General features: G+C 37.9%; 2 non-coding genes across 2 annotated transcripts; one reads left to right on the top strand and one right to left on the bottom strand.

The window, feature by feature from the left end:
- The first annotated feature begins 755 nt into the window (after nt 1-755).
- On the top strand, nt 756-863 carry LOC112768869 (small nucleolar RNA R71). Its single transcript, XR_003186250.1, has one exon. It is a non-coding gene; the product is annotated as a small nucleolar RNA R71 (small nucleolar RNA).
- Nucleotides 864-10,501: 9,638 nt separating this feature from the next.
- On the bottom strand, nt 10,502-10,609 carry LOC112768486 (small nucleolar RNA R71). The gene has a single exon (XR_003185906.1). It is a non-coding gene; the product is annotated as a small nucleolar RNA R71 (small nucleolar RNA).
- Between the last annotated feature and the right edge of the window lie 11,326 nt (nt 10,610-21,935).

Here is a 21,935-nt window from a genome sequence, read left to right as displayed (position 1 = left end):
CTTATGTCAATGGCCTTGCACTCTCCTTTTGGATTCTCTTCTGTATTGCTTGGGAGAGTACTAGGAGGGATTTCGGTGATCCTTTTACTCAGCTGGCCCACTTGTGCTTCCAAATTTCTAATGGAAGACCTTGTTTCATTCATGAAACTTACAGTGGCCTTGGATAGATCAGAGACTAAGTTTGCTAAATTAGAGGTATTTTGTTCAGAGTTCTCTGTCTGTTGCTGAGTGGATGATGGAAAAGGTTTATTATTGTTAAACCTGTTTCTTCCACCATTATTAAAGCCTTGTTGAGGCCTTTGATCTTTCCATGAGAGATTTGGTTAATTTCTCCATGATGGATTGTAGGTGTTTCCATATGGTTCACCCATGTATTTTAATTCTGCTATTGCAGGGTTCTCAGGATCATAAGCTTCTTCCTCAGAAGATGCCTCTTGAGTACTGTTGGATGCAGCTTGCATTCCATTCAGACTCTGAGAAATCATATTGACTTGCTGAGTCAATATTTTATTCTGAGCTAATATGGCATTCAGAGTATCAATTTCAAGAACTCCCTTCTTCATAGGCGTCCCATTACTCACAGGATTCCTCTCAGAAGTGTACATAAACTGGTTATTAGCAACCATGTCAATGAGTTCTTGAGCTTCTGCAGGCATTTTATTTAGGTGAATGGATCCACCTGCAGAAGTATTCAATGACATCTTTGATAGCTCAGATAAACCATCATAGAATATATCCAGGATGGTCCATTCTGAAAGCATGTCAGAAGGACACTTTTTGGTCAGCTGCTTGTATCTTTCCCAAGCTTCATAGAGGGATTCACCTTCTTTTTGTCTGAAGGTTTAAACATCAGCTCTAAGCTTGCTCAGCTTTTGAGGAGGAAAGAACTTGGCTAAGAAAGCCGTGACCAGCTTATCCCAAGAGTTCAGGCTATCTCTGGGTTGAGAATCCAACCACACTCTAGCTTTGTCTCTTACAGCAAAAGGGAAAAGCATGAGCCTGTAGACTTCAGGATCTACTCCATTAGTCTTAACAGTATCACAGATCTGGAAGAATTCAGTTAAGAACTGAAAAGGATCTTCAGATGGAAGTCCATGAAACTTGCAGTTCTGCTGCATCAGAGAAACTAGTTGAGGTTTCAGCTCAAAGTTGTTTGCTCCAATGGCAGGAATGGAGATGCTTCTTCCATGTAAATTGGAATTAGGTGCAGTAAAGTCACCAAGCATCCTCCTTGCATTATTGTTGTTGGGTTCGGCTGCCATCTCCTTTACTTGTTCGAAATTTTCAATAAGGTTGTCTCTGGATTGTTGTAATTTAGCTTCTCTTAGTTTCCTCTTCAGAGTCCTTTCAGGTTCTGGATTAGCTTCAACAAGAATGCCTTTTTCTTTGTTCCTGCTCATAAGAAAGAGAAGAGAAAAAGAAAAGAAGAGGAATCCTCTATGTCACAGTAAAGAGGTTCCTTATTGTTAGTAGAAAAAGAAGAAGAAGAAAAATTCGAACACAGATAGAAGAGGGGGTTCGAATTTGGTGAGTGATGTGAGGAAGAGATGTTAGTAGATGAATAAATAAATAGAATAAGAGGAGAGAGGGAGAGGATTTTCGAAAATAATTTTTGAAAAAGGTTAGTAATTTTCGAAAATTAAAATTAAAAATTAAAATAATTAATTAATTAAAAAGAATTTTTGAAAAAGAGGGGGATATTTTCGAAAATTAGAGAGAGGGAGAGTTAGTTAGATAGTTTTAAAAAAGATAAGAAACAAACAAAAAGTTAGTTAGTTAGTTGAAACAAATTTTGAAAATCAATTTTTGAAAAGATAAGAAGTTAGGAAGTTAGAAAAGATATTTTGAAATCAAATTTTTTTTTTTTGAAAAAGATAAGATAAGAAGATATTTTTGAAAAGATATGATTGAAATTAGTTTTGAAAAAGATTTGATTTTTTTAAAATCACAATTAATGACTTGATTCACAAGAAATCACAAGATATGATTCTAGATCTTAAAGTTTGAATCTTTCTTAACAAGTAAGTAACAAACTTGAAATTTTTGAATCAAAACATTAATTGATGATGTTATTTTCGAAAATTATGAGATAAAATTAAGAAAAAGATTGTTGAACAATATTTTTATAATTTTCGAAAATAACTAAGAAAAATGAAAAAGATTTGATTTTTGAAAAAGATTTTGAAAAAGATAAGATTTTTTAAATTGAAAATTTGATTTGACTCATAAAAACAACTAGATTTTAAAAATTTTTGAAAAAGTCAAATCTAATTTTCGAAATTTTAAGAGAGAAAAAGGGAAAGATATTTTTTTTTATTTTTGAATTTTTATGATGAGAGAGAAAAACAAGAAAAATGATGCAATGCATGAAAGTTATGGATCAAAACAATGAATACATGCAAGAATGCTATGAATGTCAAGATGAACACCAAGAACACTATGAAGATCATGATGAACATCAAGAACACATTTTTGAAAAAAAATTTTAATTCAAAGAAAACATGCAAGACACCAAACTTAGAATTCTTTAATGCTTAGACACTAAGAATTCAAGAATGCATATGAAAAACAAGAAAAGACACAAAACATGCAAATGCAAAGATCAAACAAGAAGACTTACCAAGAACAACTTGAAGATCATGAAGAACACTATGAATGCATGAGAGTTTTCGAAAAATGCAAGATGAGTATGCAATTGACACCAAACTTATAACATGACTCAAGACTCAAACAAGAAACACAAAAATATTTTTGATTTTTATGATTTTATGATTTTTTTTGTATTTTATTTTGATTTTTTCGAAAATCATTTTGAAAAAGAAAAATAAGGGTTCCAAAATTTTTAATATGAATTCCAGGAATCTTATGCTCTTTAGTCTAAAGCTCTAATCAAAGGGTCAGGCATGGCTTAATAGCCAGCTAAGCTTTAGTATGTACTCAGACATGACACGTCTAACATGCCCTACAGTCGTGGCTTTACAGCCAACCAGGCTTCAACATGCTTTATGAAACACTAGAATTCATTCTTAAAAATTCTGACGAAAAATATATTTTTGAAAACATTTTTTTTTTCGAAAACAAAGGAGAAATTTTTGAAAGATTTTTGAAAAATTTTTGAAAACAAAACAAAAAGAAAGTTACCCAATCTGAGCAACAAGATGAACCGTCAGTTGTCCAAACTCGAACAATCCCTGGCAACGGCGCCAAAAACTTGGTGCGCAGAAATTGTGATTACACTTTGATTATGTAAAATTCATCGCTCTTTCTTTCCCTGGTAATGGCGCCAAAAACATGATGCCAATACCATGGTTCACAACTTCGCACAACTAACCAGCAAGTGCACTGGGTCGTCCAAGTAATACCTTACGTGAGTAAGGGTCGAATCCCACGGAGATTGTTGGTATGAAGCAAGCTATGGTCACCTTGTAAATCTCAGTCAGGCGGATATAAAATAGTAATGGGGTTTTCGAAATTTAATAATAAAAGAAGGATAGAAATACTTATGTAAATCATTGGTGAGAATTTCAGATAAGCGTATGGAGATGCATTCGTTCCTCTGAACCTCTGCTTTCCTGCTGTCTTCATCCAATCAGTCTTACTCATTTCCATGGCTGACTTTATGCAAGGGCATCACCGTTGTCAGTGGCTACATCCCCTCCTCTTGTGAAAATGGTCCAAGATGCCCTGTTACGGCACGGCTAATCATCTGAGGTTTCCGATCATGCTGGAATAGGATTCACCCTCCTTTTGCGTCTGTCACTACGCCCAGCACTCGCAAGTTTGAAGCTCGTCACAGTCATTCAATCATTGAATCCTACTCGGAATACCACAGACAAGGTTTAGACTTTCCGGATTCTCTTGAATGCCGCCATCATTCTATCTTACACCACGAAGATTCCGATTAAGAGATCTAAGAGATACTCATTCAATCTAATGTAGAACGGAAGTGGTTGTCAGGCACACGTTCATAGGGAATGATGATGATTGTCACGTTCATCACATTCAGGTTGAAGTGCGAATGAATATCTTAAAAGCGGAACAAGTGAATTGAATAGAAAACAGTAGTACTTTACATTAATCTCTGAGGAACAGCAGAGCTCCACACCTTAATCTATGGAGTGTAGAAACTCTACCGTTAAAAATACATAAGTGAAAGGTCCAGTCATGGCCGAATGGCCAGCCCCTCTGATCTAAGAACCAGGCGTCCAAAGATGTCTAATACAATAGTAAAAAGTCCTATTTATAATAAACTAGCCACTAGGGTTTACAGAAGTAAGTAATTGATGCATAAATCCACTTCTGGGGCCCACTTGGTGTGTGCTTGGGCTGAGCTTGAATGTTACACGTGAAGAGGCTCTTTATGGAGTTGAACGCCAGCTTTTGTGCCATTTTGGGCGTTGAACTCCACTTTGCAACTTGTTTCTGGCGCTGGACGCCAGAATTGGGCAGAGAGCTGGCGTTGAACGCCAGTTTGCGTTGTCTAAAATTGGGCAAAGTATGGACTATTATACATTGCTGGAAATCCCTGGATGTCTACTTTCCAACGCAATTGGAAGCGCGCCATTTCGAGTTTTGTAACTCCAGAAAATCCACTTTGAGTGCAGGGAGGTCAGAATCCAACAGCATCAGCAGTCCTTCTTCAACCTCTGAATCTGATTTTTGCTCAAGTCCCTCAATTTCAGTCAGAAAATACCTGAAATCACAGAAAAACACACAAACTCACAATAAATTCCAGAAATGTGACAACATGCACAAGGAGAAAAATCAAGGTGCATAGTAGGAAAGAAATTCGATCTTGAAACCGTGAGAAAGAGAGAGAGAATCAAGGAATATCGAGTCAAGTAGGTCTCAACTAAATTCTGAAGAATAAAAATTGCGAAAGTGAGTAACTCCACTCACAACGAATTTCTCAAGTTCAGAATTGACATAAGTATATCCAGACAAGTTTCATGCAAGTAAGGAGTAAAATTCGGAAAGATGGACAATTCACAAAGAGGTTCTTTGTCAGGTCCTCAACCAGCACAACAAAGTCATGGTTAGAATGAGGTGTCCACCTTGCAATCTAAAAGCAGTCAGAAGAACAAAAAAATATTGTATAAAAAGCTAGCTCCCACTGGTCAAATATTTGGGCAAATAAGAAGGAATGAGATACCAAAGATCTTTGATCCTCATGTGAGGTCTGATCTTTTTTATTCAGATGATGATAGTGACTCTGACCTGACTACCATCAGTATTAATCTGAAGATTTACATAGTCCAATGTCATCAGATTGTGAGAATGGATATGATAGTGGTCACAATGTGTGGTCTCAGAAAAATCTAGAAGCACATTTTTTCCAAGTTCATCTAAAGCTTGGGATGAAGTTTATTATCATGGATGAGCTTAAGAGGGCAGTGAAAAAGTACAATATTCAAATAGGAAGAAGCATCAAATTCAGCAGGGTAGAGCCTACCAAGTGTAAGGAAATTTGGTGCAATGAGAATTGTCCTTAGAACATATGTTGTTCCAGGTCACATGAGCCAAGGAGCTATCAAGTGAAGACTTTTGTAGATCAGCACATCTGTGCTTGAAAACATAATAACACATCTACAGATAGTGTGTGGGTTACTGTGATGCTAGAAGAAAAGATTATAGACCAAAAAAAAATCACTTATGCTGAGGTTGAAACTTGGTTTAAGACAGAGTTCAATGTGGCTATTAATTACAAGAAGATCCAGAGTGCCATGAAAAAGGCAAGGAAAAATATTGAAGGTTCAAAGAAGGAACAACATGCTGAGTTGAGGGGATTACCTTAACCAATTACTGCTTGCAAACCCAAGATCAACTATTCATTTGGATACCACTCCAATACCTGACCCTCTGCCCTTGTTCAAGAGAGTTTACATTTTTTTAAGGCATGCTAGAAGGGTTTTGTGCTAGGGTGTAGACTATTCATTTGCCTTGATGACACATTCTTGAAAGGCTTCTACGGAAGATAGTTACTCACTGCAATACGTCAAGATGCGAATAATGAAAAATTTCCAATTGCCTACGCTATGGTTGATTCAAAAACTAGAGATAACTGAAAATGATTCCTGGAGCATTTACACAACGATTTGGGCAACCATAGAGTGCATAGTTGGAACTTTATTAGTGACCAACAAAAGGAATGCAATTAATGTTTGTTGGATTCAAATGAACTTGAATTGTGTTAATAATTTACATGTTAATTGATGAGCGGATAATTTATACCCTTTTTGGCGTTGTTTTTACATAGTTTTTAGTACGTTTTAGTTACTTTTTATTATATTTTTATTAGTTTTTATGCAAAAATCACATTTCTAGACTTTACTATGAGTTTGTGCATTTTTCTATGATTTCAGGTATTTTCTGGCTGAAATTGAGGGACCTGAGCAAAAATTTGATTCATAGGTTGAAAAAGGACTGCAGATGCTTGATGAGCGGATAATTTATACGCTTTTTGGCATTGTTTTTAGTATGTTTTTAGTAGGATCTAGTTACTTTTAGGGATGTTTTTATTAGTTTTTATGTTAAATTCACATTTCTGGACTTTACTATGAGTTTGTGTGTTTTTCTATGATTTCGGGTATTTTCTGGCTGAAATTGAGGGACTTGAGCAAAAATCAGATTCAGAGGTTGAAGAAGGACTGCAGATGCTGTTGGATTCTGACCTCCCTTCACTCAAAGTGGATTTTCTGGAGCTACAGAACTTCAAATGGCACGCTTCTAATTGCGTTGGAAAGTAGACATCCAGGGCTTTCCAGAAATATATAATAGTCCATACTTTGCTCGAGTTTAGATGATTTAAACTGGCGTTGAACGCCAGTTCCATGTTGTAGTCTGGCGTTCAGCGCCAGAAACAAGTTGCAAAGTGGAGTTCAACGCCAGAAACACGTTACAAACTGGCGTTCAACTCCAAGAATGATCTCTCCATGTGTAAGCTTCATGCTCAGTCCAAGCACACACCAAGTGGGCCCCGAAAGTGGATTTCTACATCAATTACTTACTTCTGTAAACCCTAGTAACTAGTTTTTATAAATAGGACTTTTTACTATTGAGTTTTCATCTTTAGTTTCATCTTTAGATCACGTTTGGGGGCTGGCCATTTGGCCATGTCTGAACCTTCATTACTTATGTATTTACAACGGTAGAGTTTCTGCATTCCATAGATTAAGGTGTGGAGCTCTGCTGTTCCTCATGATTTAATGCAAAGTACTACTGTTTTATATTCAATTCAACTTATTCCGCTTCTAAGATATCCATTCGCACCCAAGAACATGATGAATGTGATGATTATGTGACGCTCATCATCATTCTCACTTATGATCGCGTGTCTGACAAACACTTCCGTTCTACATGCAAACAAGCTAGAATGAGTATCTCTTAGATATCTAATACAGGGGACCGAGTCCGAGATATTAGAATCTTCGTGGTATAAGTTAGAACCCATGGATGGCCATTCCTGAGATCCGGAAAGTCTAAACCTTGTCTGTGGTATTCTGAGTAGGATCTGGGAAGGGATGGTTGTGACGAACTTCAAACTCGCGAGTGCTGGGCGTAGTGACAGACGCAAAAGGATCAATGGATCCTATTCCAGTATGATCGAGAACCGACAGATGATTAGCCGTGCCGTGACAGAGCATTTGGACCATTTTCACAGGAGGATGGGATGTAGCCATTGACAACGGTGATGCCCTACATAAAGCTTGCCATGGAAAGGAGTAGGATTGATTGGATGAAGACAGCACGAAAGTAGAGATCAGAGGAACGAAAGCATCTCTATACGCTTATCTGAAATTCTCACCAATGATTTACATAAGTATTTATATCTTTATTTTATGTTTATTTATTATTATTATTATTCGAAAACTCCATAACCATTTGATATCCGCCTGACTGAGATTTACAAGATGACTATAGCTTGCTTCATACCAACAATCTCCGTGGGATCGACCCTTACTCACGTAAGGTTTATTACTTGGACGACCCAGTGCACTTGATGGTTAGTTGTACGAAGTTGTGAAACAGATATAAGATCATGAACGTGCGTATTGAGTTTTTAGCGCCGTTACCAAGGAATGGAATGATCACGATTTCGTACACCAAGTTTTTGGCACCGTTGCCGGGGATTGTTTGAGTTTGGACAACTGACGGTTCATCCTGTTGCTCAGATTAGGTAATTTTCTTCTTATTTTGTTCTCAAAAAGTTTTCAAAAATTTTTCAAAAATATTTCCTTCTTTTTCGTTTTTCCCATTTAATATTCAAAAAAAATTTTAGAATTTTTAAGAATGAATTCTAGTGTTTCATGATGATTTGTTGAATCCTGGCTGGCTGTAAAGCCATGTCTAAATTCCTTTGGACTGAGGATTCAACTAATCACTTCAATGCATGTAATAACATACTAAAGCATTAGCTGGCTAGTGAGCCATGTCTAATTCCTAGACTGAAGCTTTAGACTAAAGAGTACAAGATTCCTGAAATTCATATTAAAAATTTTGAAATCCTTATTTTCTTTTTTAAATAATTTTCGAAAAATCCAAAAAATTTTAAAAGAAAATAAAAAAAATCATAAAATAAAAAAAATCAAAAATATTTTGTGTTTCTTGTTTGAGTCTTGAGTCAATTTTTAAGTTTGGTGTCAATTGCATTTTTTCTAAAAATTCTTTATGCATTTTTTTGAAAATTCATGCATTCATAGTGTTCTTCATGATCTTCAAGTTGTTCTTGGCCAGTCTTCTTGTTTGATCTTCATATTTTCTTGTTTTGTGTCTTTTCTTGTTTTTCATATGCATTCTTGCATTCATAGTGTCTATACATGAAAAATTTTTAAGTTTGGTGTCTTGCATATTTTTTTTGCATATAAAAATTTTCAAAAATATGTTCTTGATGTTCATCATGACCTTTAAAGTGTTCTTGGTGTTCATCTTGACATTCATAGCATTCTTGCATGCATTCATTGTTTTAATCCAAAATTTTCATGCATTGAGTCTTTTTCATGTTTTTCTCTTTCATCATTAAAAATTCAAATATCAAAAAAATATCTTTCCCTTTTTCACTCATAAATTTCGAAAATTTGGATTGACTTTTTCAAAAATTTTTAAAATCTAGTTGTTTCTTATGAATCAAATCAAATTTTCAATTTGAAAATCTTATCTTTTTCAAAATCTTTTTCAAAAATCATATCTTTTTCATTTTTCTTATTTATTTTCAAAAATTGTAAAAATATTTTTTAAAAATTCTTTTTCTTAATTTTACATCATATTTTCGAAAATATCATCAACACTTAATGTTTTGATTCAAAAATTTCAAGTTTGTTACTTACTTGTTAAGAAAGATTCAAACTTTGAGTTCTAGAATCATATATTGTGATTTCTTGTGAATCAAGTCATTAATTGTGATTTTAAAAATCAAATCTTTTTCAAAACTAATTTAAATCATATCTTTTTCAAAAAAAAATTGATTTTTCAAATATCTTTTCTAACTTCTTATCTTCTTATCTTTTAAAAATTGAATTTCAAATCTCTTTCAACTAACCACTTAACTTTTTATTTGATTCTTATCTTTAGTAAAACTGCCCAACTAACTTTTTACCTTTATTTTTCGAAAATCCCTTCCCTCTTTTTCAAAATTTCTTTTTAATTAACTAATTATTTCAATTTTTTATTTTAATTTTATTTCATTCCTAATTTTTGAAAACTACTAACCTTTTTCAAAAATTATTTTCGAAATTTAACTTTAAATTTTTATTTTTATTTTTCGAATTCTCTCACATCACTTCTTCTTCTATTTATTTATTCATTTACTAACACTTCTCTTCATCTCATATCTCTGCTCTCCTCACCCTTCTGTCTGGATTCTCCTTTCTTTTCTCTTCTACTCTTCTTTTCTTCTACTCACAACAAGGGAACCTCTATACTGTGGTAAAAAGGATCCCTATTATTATTTTTCTATTCCCTTCTCTTTCATATGAGCAGGAGCAAGGACAAGAACATTCTTGTTGAAGCAAACCCTGAACCTGAAAGGACTCTGAAGAGGAAACTAAGAGAAGCTAAAATACAACAATCCAGAGACAACCTTACAGGAATTTTTGAACAGGAAGAGGAGATGGCAGCCGAAAATAATAATAATGCAAGGAGGATGCTTGGTGACTTTACTGCACCTAATTCCAATTTACATGGAAAAAGCATCTCCATCCCTACCATTGGAGCAAACAATTTTGAGCTTAAACCTCAATTAGTTTCTCTAATGCAACAAAACTGCAAGTTTCTTGGACTTCCATCTGAAGATCCCTTTCAGTTCTTAACTGAATTCTTGCAGATATGTGACACTGTTAAGACTAATGGAGTAGATTCTAAATTCTACAGGCTCATGCTTTTCCCGTTTGCTGTAAGAGACAGAGCTAGAATATGGTTGGACTCTCAACCTAAGGATAGCCTGAACTCTTGGGATAAGCTGGTCAAGGCTTTCTTAGCTAAGTTCTTTCCTCCTCAAAAGTTGAGTAAGCTTAGAGTGGATGTTCAAACCTTTAGACAGAAAGAAGGTGAATCCCTCTATGAAGCTTGGGAGAGATACAAGGAACTGACCATAAAGTGTCCTTCTGACATGCTTTCAGAATGGACCATCCTGGATATATTCTATGATGGTCTGTCTGAATTAGCTAAGATGTCATTGGATACTTCTGCAGGTGGATCCATTCACCTAAAGAAAACGCCTGCAGAAGCTCAAGAACTCATTGACATGGTTGCTAATAACCAGTTTATGTACACTTCTGAAAGGAATCCTGTGAGTAATGGGACGCCTCAGAAGAAGGGAGTTCTTGAAATTGATACTCTGAATGCCATATTGGCTCAGAATAAAATATTGACTCAGCAAGTCAATATGATTTCTCAGAGTCTGAATGGAATGCAAGCGGCATCCAACAGTACTCAAGAGGCATCTTCTGAAAATGAAGCTTATGATCCTGAGAACCCTGCAATAGCAGAAGTGAATTACATGGGTGAACCTTATGGAAACACCTATAACCCCTCATGGAAAAATCATCCAAATCTCTCATGGAGGGATCAACAAAAGCCTCAACAAGGCTTTAATAATGGTGGAAGAAACAGGTTTAGCAATAGCAAGCCTTTTCCATCATCCACTCAGCAACAGACAGAGAACTCTGAACAAAGTACCTCTAATTTAGCAAACTTAGTCTCTGATCTATCTAAGGCTACTCTGAGTTTCATGAATGAAACAAGGTCCTCCATTAGAAATTTGGAGGCACAAGTGGGCCAGCTGAGTAAGAAGATCACTGAAACCCCTCCTAGTGCTCTCCCAAGCAATACAGAAGAAAATCCAAAAGGAGAGTGCAAGGCCATTGATATAACCATCATGGCCGAATCCAAGAAGGAAGGGGAGGACGTGAATCCCAAGGAGGAAGATCTCCTGGGACGTCCAGTGATCAACAAGGAGTTTCCCTTTGAGGAACCAAAGGAATCTGAGGCTCATCTAGAGACCATAGAGAATCCATTAAACCTCCTTACGCCCTTCATGAGCTCTGATGAGTATTCTTCTTCTGAAGAGAATGAGGATGTTACTGAAGAGCAAGTTGCCAAGTTCCTTGGTGCAATCATGAAGCTGAATGCCAATTTATTTGGTAGTGAAACTTGGGGAGATGAACCTCCCCTGTTCACCAATGAACTAAATGTATTGGATCAACTGAGGTTGCCTCAGAAGAAATAGGATCCTGGAAAGTTCCTAATACCTTGTACCATAGGCACCATGACCTTTGAGAAAGCTCTATCTGACCTAGGGTCAGGAATAAACCTCATGCCACTCTCTGTAATGGAGAAATTGGGAATCTTTGAGGTACAAGCTGCTAAAATCTCATTAGAGATGGCAGACAATTCCAGAAAACAGGCTTATGGACAAGTAGAGGACATATTGGTAAAGGTTGAAGGCCTTTACATCCCTGCTGATTTCATAATCCTAGATACTGGGAAGGATGAGGATGAATCCATCATCCTTGGAAGACCCTTCCTAGCCACAGCAAGAGCTGTGATTGATGTTGATAGAGGTGAACTAGTCCTTCAATTGAATGAGGACTCCCTTGTGTTTAAACTCAAGGTCATCCTTCTATAAACATGGAAAAGAGGCACAGTAAGCTTCTCTCAGTACAGAGTCAACTAAAGCCCCCACAGTCAAACTCTAAGTTTGGTGTTGGGAGGCCTCAGCCAAACTCTAAGTTTGGTGTTGAACTCCCATATCCAAACTCTAAGTTTGGTGTTGGGAGTCTATAAAATTGACCTGATCACCTGTGTGGCTCCATGAGAGCCCACTGTCAAGCTATTGACATTAAAGAAGCGCTTGTTGGGAGGCAACCCAATTTTTATTTATCTAATTCTATTTTATTGTTCTTTCATGTTTTATTAGGTTCATGACCATGTGGAGTCACAAAATAAATATAAAAATCAAAAACAGAATCAAAAACAGCAGAAGAAAAATCACAACCTGGAGGAAGGGCTTACTGGCGTTTAAACGCCAGTAAGGAGCATCTGGCGGGCGTTCAACGCCAGAACAGAGCATGGATCTGGCGTTGAACGCCCAAAATAAGCAGCATCCTGGCGTTTAGACGCCAGGAATGCACACTAAGGAAAGCTGGCGCTGAACGCCAGAAACATGCTGCATCTGGGCGCTGAACGCCCAGAACAAGCACCAATTCGGCGTTTAAATGCCAGAATTGTATGCAAAGGCATTTTACATGCCTAATTGGTGCAGGGATGCAAATCCTTGACATCTCAGGATCTGTGGACCCCACAGGATCCCCACCTACCTCCACTCATACTCTTCCCTCTTCTCATTCATCCTCTCTTCCCAATAAACACCCTTCCCCAAAACCCTTCACCAATCACCTCAAGCTCACTTCCCTACTACCTATTCACCACTCACATCCACCCACTCTTCCCCATAAACCTACCTCATAAACTCCACCTACCTTCAAAATTCAAAATCACTTTCCCACCCAAACCCACCCTAAATGGCCGAACCTAACCCCTCTCCCTCCACTATATAAACCCTCCATTCTTCTTCATTTTCACACAACACAACCCTCTCTTCCTCTTCTTGGCCGAAACACAACCTCTCTCCCTCTCTTCCATTTCTTCTTCTTCTTCATCTCTTCTTTCTTCTCTTGCTCGAGGGTGAGCAATATTCTAAGTTTGGTGTGGTAAAAGTATAAAGCTTTTTGTTTTTCCATTACTATTGATGGCACCTAAGACCGTAGAATCCTCTAGAAAAGGGAAAAGGAAGACAAAAGCTTCCACCTCTGAGTCATGGAAGATGGAAAGATTCATCTCCAAAGCCCATCAAGACCACTTCTATGATGTTGTGGCCAAGAAGAAGGTGATCCCCGAGGTCCCTTTCAAACTCAAGAAAAATAAGTATCCGGAGATACGACATGAGATCCATAGAAGAGGTTGGGAAGTTCTAACAAACCCCATCCAACAAGTCAGAATTCTAATGGTTCAAGAGTTCTATGCTAATACATGGATCACTAGGATCCATGATCAAAGTAAGAACCCGAACCCAAAGAATTATCTCACCATGGTTCAGGGGAAATACTTAGATTTTAGTCCGAAAAATGTGAGGTTGGTGTTCAACTTGCCAATGATGGAAGAGAACGCACGCCCCTACACAAGGAGAGTCAACTTTGATCAAAGGTTGGACCAAGTCCTCATGGACATATGTGTGGAAGGAGCTCAATGGAAGATTGACTCAAAAGGCAAACCGGTTCAACTGAGAAGACTGGACCTTAAGCCTGTAGCTAGAGGATGGTTGGAGTTCATTCAACGCTCAATCATTCCCACTAGTAACCGGTCTGAAGTTACTATAGACCGGGCCATCATGATCCATAGCATCATGATTGGAGAAGAGGTGGAGGTTCATGAGATTATACCTCAAGAACTCTACAAGGTGGCTGACAAATCCTCCACTATGGCAAGGTTAGCTTTTCCTCACCTCATTTGCCATCTATGCAACTCGGCTGGGATTGACATAGAGGGAGGTATCCTCATTGATGAGGACAAGCCCATCACTAAGAAAAGGATGGAGCAAACAAGAGAGCCTATTCATGGATCTCAAGAGACGCATGAAGAAGCTCATCACCAAGAAATCCCTGAGATGCCTCAAGGGATGCACTTTCCTCCACAGAATTTTTGGGAACAAATCAACACCTCCCTAGGAGAATTAAGCTCCAACATGGGACAATTAAAGGTGGAACATCAAGAGCACTCCATCATCCTTCATGAAATTAGAGAAGATCAAAGAGCAATGAGGGAGGAGCAACAAAGACAAGGAAGAGACATAGAAGAGCTCAAGGACATCACTGGTTTCTCAAGAAGGAAACGCCACCATCACTAAGGTGGACTCATTCCTTGTTCTTAAATTTTCTATTTTTCATTTTCTTATGTTAAATGTTTATCTATGTTTGTGTCCTTATTACATGATCATTAGTGTCTAAGTGTCTATGCCTTAAAGTAGTGAATATGAATCTATCACCTCTCTTAAATAAAAAGTGTTTTAAAAACAAAAGAACAAGAAGTAAATGGTTTTGAATTCATCCTTGAAACTAGCTTAATTATTTTGATGTGGTGACAATACTTTCTGTTTTCTGAATGAATGCTTGAACAGTGCATATGTCTTTTTGAAGTTGATGTTTAAGAATGTTAAATATGTTGGCTCTTGAAAGAATGATGAGAAGGAGAAATGTTATTTGATAATCTGAAAAATCATAAAAATGATTCTTGAAGCAAGAAAAAGCAGTGAATACAAAAGCTTGTAGAAAAAAAAAGAGAAAAAGAAAAAAAAGAAAAAGCAAGCAGAAAAAGCCAAAAGCTCTTAAAACCAAAAGGCAAGAGCAAAAAGCCAATAACCCTTAAAACCAAAAGGCAAGGGTAAATAAAAAGGATCCAAGGCTTTGAGCATCAGTGGATAGGAGGGCCTAAAGGAATAAAATCCTGGTCTAAGCGGCTAAACCAAGCTGTCCCTAACCATGTGCTTGTGGCGTGAAGGTGTCAAGTGAAAACTTGAGACTGAGTGGTTAAAGTCAAGGTCCAAAGCAAAAGAAGAGTGTGCTTAAGAACCCTGGACACCTCTAATTGGGGACTTTAGCAAAGCTGAGTCACAATCTGAAAAGGTTCACCCAGTTATGTGTCTGTGGCATTTATGTATCCGGTGGTAATACTGGAAAACAAAGTGCTTAGGGCCACGGCCAAGATTCATAAAGTAGCTGTGTTCAAGAATCAACATACTGAACTAGGAGAATCAATAACACTATCTGAATTCTAAGTTCCTATAGATGCCAATCATTCTGAACCTCAATGGATAAAGTGAGATGCCAAAACTATTCAAGAGGCAAAAAGCTACAAGTCTCGCTCATCTGATTGGAGCTATGTTTCATTGATATTTTGGAATTTATAGTATATTCTCTTCTTTTTATCCTATCTGATTTTCAATTGCTTGGGGACAAGCAACAATTTAAGTTTGGTGTTGTGATGAGCGGATAATTTATACGCTTTTTGGCATTGTTTTTAGTATGTTTTTAGTAGGATCTAGTTACTTTTAGGGATGTTTTAATTAGTTTTTATGTTAAATTCACATTTCTGGACTTTACTATGAGTTTGTGTGTTTTTCTGTGATTTCAGGTATTTTCTGGCTGAAATTGAGGGACTTGAGCAAAAATCAGATTCAGAGGTTGAAGAAGGACTGCAGATGCTGTTGGATTCTGACCTCCCTGCACTCAAAGTGGAGTTTCTGGAGCTACGAAACTCCAAATGGTACGCTTCCAATTGCGTTGGAAAGTAGACATCCAGGGATTTCCATCAATATATAATAGTCTATACTTTGCTCGAGTTTAGATGACGCAAACTGGCGTTGAACGCCAGTTCCATGTTGCAGTCTGGCGTTCAGCGCCAAAAACAAGTTGCAAAGTGGAGTTCAACGCCAGAAACACGTTACAAACTGGAGTTCAACTCCAAGAATGACCTCTCCACGTGTAAGCTTCATGCTCAGTCCAAGCACACACCAAGTGGGCCCGGAAGTGTATTTCTACATCAATTACTTACTTCTGTAAACCCTGGTAACTAGTTTTTATAAATAGGACTTTTTACTATTGAGTTTTCATCTTTAGTTTCATCTTTAGATCATGTTTGGGGGCTGGCCATTCAGCCATGCCTGAACCTTCATTACTTATGTATTTACAATGGTAGAGTTTCTGCACTCCATAGATTAAGGTGTGGAGCTCTGCTGTTCCTCATGATTTAATGCAAAGTACTACTATTTTATATTCAATTCAACTTATTCCACTTCTAAGATATCCATTCGCACCCAAGAACATGATGAATGTGATGATTATGTGACGCTCATCATCATTCTCACTTATGAACGCAACCCTGACAAACACTTCCGTTCTACATGCAAACAAGCTAGAATGAGTATCTCTTAGATATCTAATACAGGGGACCGAGTCCGAGATATTAGAATCTTCGTGGTATAAGTTAGAACCCACGGATGGCCATTCCTGAGATCCGGAAAGTCTAAACCTTGTCTGTGGTATTCTGAGTAGGATCTGGGAAGGGATGGCTGTGACGAACTTCAAACTCGCGAGTGCTGGGCGTAGTGACAGACGCAAAAGGATCAATAGATCCTATTCCAGTATGATCGAGAACCGACAGATGATTAGCCGTGCCGTGACAGAGCATTTGGACCATTTTCACAGGATGATGGGATGTAGCCATTGACAACGGTGATGCCCTACATAAAGCTTGCCATGGAAAGGAGTAGGATTGATTGGATGAAGACAGCAGGAAAGCAGAGATCAGAGGAACGAAAGCATCTCTATACGCTTATCTGAAATTCTCACCAATGATTTACATTCCGGATCTCAGGAATGACCGCCAATGATTCTAGCTTATACCACGAAGACTCTGATTTAAATCATGAGGCTAAGAGATATGCATTCAATCTAAGGTAGAACGGAGGTGGTTTTTAGGCACGCGTTCATAGATGAGAATGATGATGAGTGTCACGGATCATCACATTCATCAAGTTGAAGTGCGAATGAATATCTTAGAATAGAAGCAAGCGTAGTAGAATGGAAAACAGTAGTAATTGCATTAATTCATGAAGAACAGCAGAGCTCCTCACCCCAACAATGGGGTTTAGAGACTCATGCCATAGAAAATACATTGAGAAACGTGTAAAATGTCATGAGGTACAAGATGAATCACTGAAAGTAGTATTTATAGTAAACTAGTGACCTAGGGTTACAGAAAATGAGTAAGCTAGGGTGTTTATTGTAAAATTCCACTTCTGAGGCCCACTTGGTGTGTGCTTGGGCTGAGCATTGAAACTTTCATGTGTAGAGACATTTCCTGGAGTTAAACGCCAGTTTTTATGCCAGTTTGGGCGTTTAACTCCAGCTTTTGTGCCAGTTCTGGAGTTAAACGCCAGAATTCTTGAGCTGACTTGGAACGCCTGTTTGGCCCATCAAATCTCGGACAAAGTATAAACTATTATATATTGCTGGAAAGCCCAGGATGTCTACGTTCCAACACAATTGAGAGCGTGCCAATTGGGCTTCTGTAGCTCCAGAAAATCTACTTTGAGTGCAGAGAGGTCAGAATCCAACAGCATCTGCAGTCCTTTTTCAGCCTCTGAATCAGATTTTTGCTCAAGTCCCTCAATTTCAGCCAGAAAATACCTGAAATCACAGAAAAACACACAAACTCATAGTAAAGCCCACAAAAGTGATTTTTATTTAAAAACTAATAAAAACATAATAAAAACTAACTAAAATATACTAAAAACATACTAAAAACAATGCCAAAAAGCGTATGAATTATCCGCTCATCAAGTATCTTCGTGGTATAGGCTAGAATCATTGGCAGCATTCTTGGGATCCGGAAAGGCTAAACCTTGTCTGTGGTATTCCGTGTAGGATCCGGAAAGGAATGACTGTGACGAGCTTCAAACCTGCGAATGTTGGGCGCAAGTGATAGTGTGCAAAAGGATCAATGGATCCTATTCCGACGCTAGCGAAAACCGACAGATGATTAGCCATGCGGTAGCTGTACCTGGTTTTTTTCATCCGAGACGAGAAATCCGACAGTTGATTAGCCGTGCAGAAACCGTAGAGGACCATTTTCACTGAGAAGATCTTACAGCTTGCCATGGAAGGAAGTAACACATGGTTGGAAGAAGGCAATAGGAAAGCAGAGGTTCAGAAGCAACAAAGCATCTCCAGACACTTATCTGAAATTTCTACCAGTGAATTACATAAGTAACTTTTATTTTATTTTATGTTTTATTTATCTTTTAATTATCAAAACCCCATAACCATTTGAATCCGCCTGACTGAGATTTACAAGATGACCATAGCTTGCTTCAAGCCGACAATCTCCGTGGAATCGACCCTTACTCACGTAAGGTTTATTACTTGGATGAACCAGTGCACTTGCTGGTTAGTTGTGCGGAGTTGCGAAAAGTGTGAATCACGATTTCCGTGCACCATTAATTGAACGGGGTTTTATTCCAACAATGTAGCAAGTGATGCCCGAAGTTCATTATCGCTTTTGTGCTATGCACAGTTGGAATAATTTTACAAAGAGATGGAAGGACAAACAACTTAAAGGAGCAGTATGGAAGTATTGCAGAGCCACTATAACTCAAGAGTTTGAGGCTGGGATGATGAGGCTACAAAAGATGAACGCTAATGCATAGGAGTATTTGAACAAGCTTGATCCAAAATCATGGACAAAGGCTCATTTCAGTGAGTGACTAAAAGTTATCAACGTAACTAGCAACAACAGCGAGACCTTCAATGGTAAGATTGTGAAGTACAGAGGTAAACCCATCATCATAATGTTAGAGGAAGTAAGAACATATATAATAAGGATTATGGCAAGGAATAAACAGAATCTATCTTAATATATTAGAACTGTTGCACTAAGACAATTAAGTAGGCCTGAGAGAGAGAAAGAAGAGAGCAATAAGTGGACTCCCACCTGGTTCGGAGACAATGTTGATGATATATATGAGGTTGAAAAGCATCCAACTAAAGTTACTGTGGATTTAGGGAACCAAAAGTGCACTTGTAGATTCTAGCAACTTACAGACTTACCTTCTAAGCATGCTTGTACTTCACTTGCTCTTAGAGGTCACAGGCCAGAGGAGTATGTAAACCCCGCAAAATTAGCGAATAATTAACCAATGAATTAATTTTTGATAAAAGAAATGGAAAAGTGAATTTTATATTAAAATAGGATAGAGCTAATGAAAATGAGAATTTTGACACTAATTTCAAAGAATTCGACTCAAGATTGGGCCGAACAGACCGAACTGGTCGAACTAGATCCGAACCGGGCCCATGGACCCAACCAACTTACTTACTTAAGTGAGCTTCAGCTCACTTCTCTCTCTTCTGCATGCAAAGAATGCAGAATGCTCAGCCAAGGGGGAAGAAGATAACAAAATTTACAAAACCCTTGGTTCCAATTCAATCCTCCATAACTTTTTGCTCCATGCTCCAATCGCCGCACCGTTTGTGGTCACCTGTCCGCAGTGATGAGCTCTACAAAGCCCAAAACAATCTAAGGTAAGGAAGTCATGTTTTATTCCTCAATTTCCCCAATTCCAATTGCAAAATTCTTGGGCTTTGGTATTGAGCTTTTGCGTAATTTCGGTGTTTAGGATCAAATTAACTTGGTGGACTTGCCGAGTCTTGTCCCAATTTTCCATTGGTAAGGAATCCTAGAACTCTAGTTAATTCTTTAATTTTGTATGTTGGGTATTAAATTTTGTATATATATATATTTGTGTGTGTGTGTGTGGTAATGTGAAGTTAGGTGTATATATATTAATTGGAGCTTGATTTGTGGACACTTGAGACTTAGTGGATGTTGGGTATCATTGTTTTGAAGATCTTGGTACCTTGGGGCTGTGTTTGATGCCTTTGGGGGTGTCTCGGGTAACACGTAGAAATTGGCCAAGGTATGGTTTAGGTTTCACGTATTTAATATATAATGTCTTATGAAAACTTAAGCTAGATGACCATAGGCTAGGTGTGAATGTATGAATGTGTTAAATGCTTAGTACCTTGATAACAATTGTTGAAGTAGGTTGATTATTAGTTTGGTAATTGATGTTGGTGATGGAAGTGGAAGAATAAATGATTATTTGAGGATGATTGATAAATGTTAATAATGAACATGTATATATAATGAAATATTCATAAAGGTTCTCAGTAATGCACTCCCACGCGTATGCATGACCCCTGTTTAAGCAAAAATGGAGTTTTGTGTTTTAAAGCTTAATTTCAAATCTTTAAACCTCTATTTACATTCCTTTGGTCCTAGATTTTGTTAGTAAACCTAGTAATGAGTTGAAGCTAGGAATAGTTGGTAACTTGGGGATGAAGAAAGCTTGAGAAGTGATGATTCAGGCACGAGGAAGTAGGGTGCAAATGTATACGTATATATATACCACTTAAATTATAACTGGTGGTGCACGAAATTGTGATTACACTTTTCACAACTCCGCACAACTAACCAGCAAGTGCACTGGGTTGTCCAAGTAATACCTTACGTGAGTAAGGGTCGATCCCACGGAGATTGTCGGCTTGAAGAAAGCTATGGTTATTTTATAAATCTTAGTTAGGAGATTAATGATAAGAGTGATTGTATTTATGAAAAATAAATAACATGAAATAAATAGTACTTGTGATTCAGTAATAGGGAACAGGCTGAGGTTCCAGAGATGCTCTGTCGTCTGAATCTCTGCTTTCCTACTGTCTTCTTCTCCAAACACGCATGGCTTCCTTCCATGGAAAGATGTATGATCCTCTCGGATGAAAACAAATCCATATGCGCTCTCACCGCACGGCTAAACATCTGTCAGTTCCTGCTAGCGTCAGAATAGGACCATTGTCCTTTTGCACATTGTCAATGCGCCCAACATTTGCAGATTTGAAGCTCATCACAGTCATCCCTTCTCGGATCCTACTCGGAATACCACAGACAAGGTTTAGACTTTTCGGATCCCAGGAATGCTGCCAATTGGTTCTAGCCTATACCACGAAGGTTCTAACCTCCGGACTCGGTCCGTGAATTAGAAACCCAAGAGATACGCACTCAAGCTGTCGCCCAATGACTACGTTGAGCTCAGATAGAATGGGAGTGGTTGTCAAGCACGCGTTCATAGGTTGAGGATAATGATGAGTGTCATGGATCATCATATTCTCGATGTTGAAGTACAAGTGAGTATCTTAGAACAGAATCAAGCGTGATTAAATATAAAACAGTAGTAATTGCATTAATCCATTGAAACACAACAGAGCTCCTCACCCCCACCTATGGGGTTTAGAGAATCATGCCATAGAAGATACAATATGAAGTGTAAAATATCATGAGGTACAAAATGAATCTCTAAAAGTGGTTTTTATAAATAAACCAGTGACCTAGGTTTACAGAAAATGAGTAAGCTAAGATAGATAGTGCAGAAATCCACTTCCGGGGCCAACTTGGTGTGTGTTTGGGCTGAAACTAAAGCTTTCATGTGTATAGGCTATTCCTGGCATTGAACTCCAGCTTTTGTGCCAGTTTGGACGTTTAACTCCAACTTTTATACCAGTTCTGGCGTTTAACGCCAGAAAAGGGTAAGGAGCTGGCGTTTAAACGCCAGTTTGCGCTACCAAATCTCGGGCCAAGTATAGACTATTATATATTACTGGAAAGCCCAAGATGTTTCTTTCTAATGCAATTGAGAGCGTGTTAATTGGACTTCTGTAGCTTCAGAAAATCCATTTCGAGTGCAGGGTGGTCAGAATCCAACAGCATCTGCAGTCCTTTCTCAGCCTCTAAATCAGATTTTTGCTCAGGTCCCTCAATTTCAGCCAGAAAAT

The sequence above is a fragment of the Arachis hypogaea genome, chromosome 17, assembly GCF_003086295.3.
Source record: "Arachis hypogaea cultivar Tifrunner chromosome 17, arahy.Tifrunner.gnm2.J5K5, whole genome shotgun sequence".
Taxonomy (NCBI): Eukaryota; Viridiplantae; Streptophyta; class Magnoliopsida; order Fabales; family Fabaceae; genus Arachis; species Arachis hypogaea.
The sequence above is the reverse complement of the archived record's forward strand: the minus strand, read 5'-3'. Positions and strand labels throughout refer to the sequence as shown.